Source organism: Pipra filicauda, unplaced genomic scaffold (assembly GCF_003945595.2).
Source record: "Pipra filicauda isolate LSUMZ 115617 unplaced genomic scaffold, ASM394559v2 scaffold1092_size29937_pilon, whole genome shotgun sequence".
Classification (NCBI taxonomy): domain Eukaryota; kingdom Metazoa; phylum Chordata; class Aves; order Passeriformes; family Pipridae; genus Pipra; species Pipra filicauda.
The window spans coordinates 25,886-29,934 of record NW_024103532.1 but is presented as its reverse complement, the minus strand read 5'-3'; the positions used below and the strand labels follow the sequence as shown (position 1 = coordinate 29,934).

General features: G+C 54.2%; 1 long non-coding RNA gene across 6 annotated transcripts; it reads right to left on the bottom strand.

Annotated features, from left to right (window-relative positions):
* Positions 1–107: 107 nt before the first annotated feature.
* Positions 108–4,049, bottom strand: LOC114003436. Of its 6 annotated transcripts, none has more exons than XR_005563404.1 (6): positions 3,952–4,049; positions 3,562–3,700; positions 3,066–3,298; positions 1,273–1,489; positions 654–785; positions 108–148 (listed from the first exon to the last, which is right to left on the bottom strand). It is a non-coding gene; the product is annotated as an uncharacterized LOC114003436 (long non-coding RNA). The 6 variants fall into 6 exon arrangements; XR_005563406.1 differs by having other exon boundaries at positions 1,273–1,450; XR_005563405.1 differs by lacking the exon at positions 654–785.

The window sequence follows — 4,049 nt, the reverse complement described above, 5'->3', positions numbered from 1 at the left end:
TTGGCCTTACCAGGAGAGATCCCACACCAGGGGTAATACCTACAGGTTCTGCCCTCTTCCACTCTCCTGCAGTTCCACTGGCCCACACCACAGGAACAGCTGCAGCTGCCACTTCAGTCGGGGCCTTGCTGCTGACAGGAGTTATTCCCTGCACAACAAGAGCTGCTGCTTGGACACATTGAGTTTCACCAATTACAGTTTAAATAGCCTCTGTTTTCCATTTCATTTCTGCCTCAAGTTTTTCAGGAAGTCTCTTCCTAGCACAGGTTTGGGTCAGTTTGGCAAATAGACCAACTGAGCAATTCCCCAATGTTTTCCCAGTTTCACCCCTGTCACACCAATCACGTTAACACTTCCAGTCCTTAATTCTCCCTCTATTGTGTTAAGGACTGAGGAAGTTGTACCTGTGTCTGAGCAGGACAAGTGCAAACCAAATGCTGGGGACTGGAACACACACCTGGCACTCCTAGAGCTATTATAATTGCATTCAAGAGAATATAGCCAATTGTACCATCACTGCTCATTTCTTCTGTGCCACAACAACATCATTCCAAGCCTCTCCCTGCCAACCCTACGCTTCTCCCAACAGCTCCAGGGGCACCAGAACCTGCCCTGAAGGCACAAAGGCTCCTTTTGGGAGCACCATGACCCACCCAGACTGTAGCACTGGAATTCCATCTCCTGGACAAGCTGGGAGAAGCAGGGAAGAAAACCAGGACCTTCCAGGTCAATTGGGGGCACCTCTTCATCCAACAGCAGCTCCAAGGAAGGTACTGAGTCAACACCTCACCAAAGACACAGGAAAACAAGTGCCAACACCTCGACAATCACTCCAGTTTTCAACTGATAAAAGCAACACTAAAGAAAAGCTTTTCAGACACTTGGGAAGAGTCCATCCCACTTTAACCAGTTTGTGGGACTCGTTCCCAGCCTCCTGAGGTTCATTTCCCACCTCACTGGGGCTGCAGAACACCTGGTTCTACACACACACACAGGGAGCTGCTGCTCCTGCATTCCAGTCTCCTGGTTCTCCTTGCAACTCCTCCAGCTGTTTGCCCAGCTCTCCAGTGCCCCTTCCTTTGCCCACTGCACTTGGTCACAGCCCCAGGGCTCCCAGGGCCACCCTGGGCTCTCCCCTGCCCTGACACTCAGGGACCTTTCCCAGCCTGACTCCATCCAGCACTGACCCAGCTGCTGCACCTGCAATTCTCCTGCTCCTGCCCTCCCTCTGCCTGCAAACACCCCTGCCAGCTCCTGCACCCCACCTCTTACCTCCCAGACAACAGGAGCTGCATCCTCCTGGATCCTCCAGCTGGATGCTGCTGGCTCTGGGCAGCTCCCACCCTTCAGCAGGGGATGCCAAAGGCAGCTCTGGGGACTGTCCCGAGGGCAGGGACACCCACTGTGGCTCACACCAACACTCAGCCATCTCAGGCCTGGGCTCTTCTGCCTGCAGGGCAACAAACAGCCAAGCAGGGACACTGGGACACTCCAAGGACACAGGGACAACACACTCAGCAGCCTGGCACACCACAGCCCCCAAACCTGCCCAGGCTCCAGCTGCTGCACAGACCTGTGGCCACACAGGACCCAAACCCACCCCCAGCACAGACAACCCTGGGCAGGTCAAGCTGCTCATTCCCCACCACAACCAAACATCCAGTGCCACTGTCTGCCAGCCCCTGCTCCCAGCAATCAATCATCTTTCCCATTTGCTTTCTCTACAGGTCCTTGCATTCACCTTCTACTATCAAACCATGAGGAGCAAACTCGGCTCTTACCTGGAACCAATCCAATTTGGCTTCCTAATTTTAAAGGATACTGACTTTGCCTTACCAGTACAGACTCTGGCTTAGGGGTAATACCTACAGGTTCTGCCCTCTTCCACTCTCCTGCAACTCCACTGGCCCACACCACAGGAACAATTGCAGCTGCCACTTCAGTCGGGACCTTGCTGCTGACAGGAGTTATTCCCTGCACAACAAGAGCTGCTGCTTTGACACATTTAGTTCCAGCAATTACAGTTTCAATATCCCCAGTTTTCAATTTCATTTCTGCCTCAACTTTTCTACTCAATCTCTTCCTAGCACAGGTTTGGGTGAGTTTGGCAAAGAGACAAACTGAGGAATTCCCCAACGTTTTCCCAATTTAACTCCTGTCACACCAGTCACATTTAACACTGCCAGCCCTTAATTCTCCCTCTACTGGGTTAAGGACTGAGGAAGTTGGACCTGTGTCTGAGCAGGACATGTGCAAACCAAATGCTGGGGACTGGAACACACACCTTGCACTCCTGTAGCTCTTACCATTACATTCAAGAGAAAACAGCCAATTGGACCATCACTGCTCGTTTCTTAATCCCAATCCCACACTTCCTTTGCACTTGGAGCACCACTTTTAGAACCCAATTACAGTCCAGTAGAGAGCTCCATGTCTAGCACAGACAGGTACACCTGGGATACTCTCAGCAATGCCTGAATCCAGTGCAGGGACCTTGCTTTGAACTCCCCAGGGCCGGGCACCCCGAGGATCTCCCCGAATAATCCTTTCGGTGCGCGCTGGAGTCCTCGGGGTGCCCCAACCCGGGGGGCACCAACAGCACTGTCCCTCCAGGGGGCCCAATTTGGTCCCAAAATGCAGGGGGATCTTGCCTGTGTCCCAGACTGGTCCGGGGATCTGAGGCCCTTCCCAAGAAAATCTCGGTGCCGGCGTGAAGGGCCAGAGATCCCTTGGAGCCACGGGAGAGCAGGCACAGAGTCCCTCCTGGGGGGCAATTCTGCTGCCTGAAATCAGCTCTTCAGAGAAACCTCTAAGACTCAGCTGGTGAGTTTTAGAAGCCAGGTATTCCTACACACTGTTAGATATTTTAAGAGCTTACTGACTGAAAACACATAAGGCTTTTATCATGGACATCTGAACTTTCACAGACAGCTCCTTTCCCCTTTCAGTACAAAATTATTTTCATAGTATCATTTAATAAGAAGTGCCCAGGAACCCCAGACCATGCTTTCCAGAACAGAAAATAAACAGAGGGAAGGACAAGTGTAACACACTCCAGAACAGACCTGACTTCAGTTTTACTCATTGTGTTCAAATACAGCAGACAAAAACTCCAGCAGGAGAGTGCTGGCACATTCCCAATGGTATCTTGAAAGTCCATCCTACATCTGCAGTAGGCAAGTTGGAGTCATAGAAGTCCCTTGTGCCTGCAGATGCCTGTGGATCCTCTCCATCCGCCTCGTGCTCTCCCAACAGGAGAAAGGGTGACCTCAGGGACACGGTGGCACTCGACATCCTGCTGAGAGAGCAAGGAAACCTTTTTTTTGCTAGAGAGCACAGCAACCCCCCTGTCCTTGCAAACTGCCTCCCTGCAAACAAGGAACCAGTTCTCCTGGACATTTCTCCAACACTCAAGGTCTTTTGAAGCTGCTCTCGTGGCACCAAACCTGCTCGGGGTCTCTCCCAGCTGTTGGCTCTCCGTGGAGTTAACAGGCACACACTCCATTCCCTCCTCCCCCAGCCAAACCCAATTCTCACCGGCAGGACGGGCCCTGCCCTTACCTGTCCAAGCTCCCAGCTCGGCACAGCCGTGGGGACAGAGCAGCTTCCCAAGGCAGCTCCCGCCCGGCAGGAAGCACAACTCGCCACACTCCACCAGCCGCTGGGCACGGACCTGAGCTGAGCCCCAGGGAGGGCACGGCTGGACAGAGAAGGAGCAAAGAGCATTAATGCAGCACCAAGAAACTCAGTGAAACCAGTCTTTGCCTCCTAACCCTGTACGGGGAAAGGGTTTGGAATTCCAAAGCAAAACCTGAGACACCCAGAGAGCAACAGCCCCGCAGCGCTGCCACGGCCCCCCCCGGTGGCACCCGGCAGGTAACGGGCTTACCCGGCCCCCGCTGCCCAGCACAAGGCGCCCCTAAACGCCCCCCGGCTCCCCCGGTCACAAACCCAGCGGCCAAGGCGCTCTCCCCTCCGCAGCCCGGGCAGCAGCGGGGCCGCACCCTCAGCCCTCACACGCAACCGCCCGCACCCGCCCCGCCGGCCCT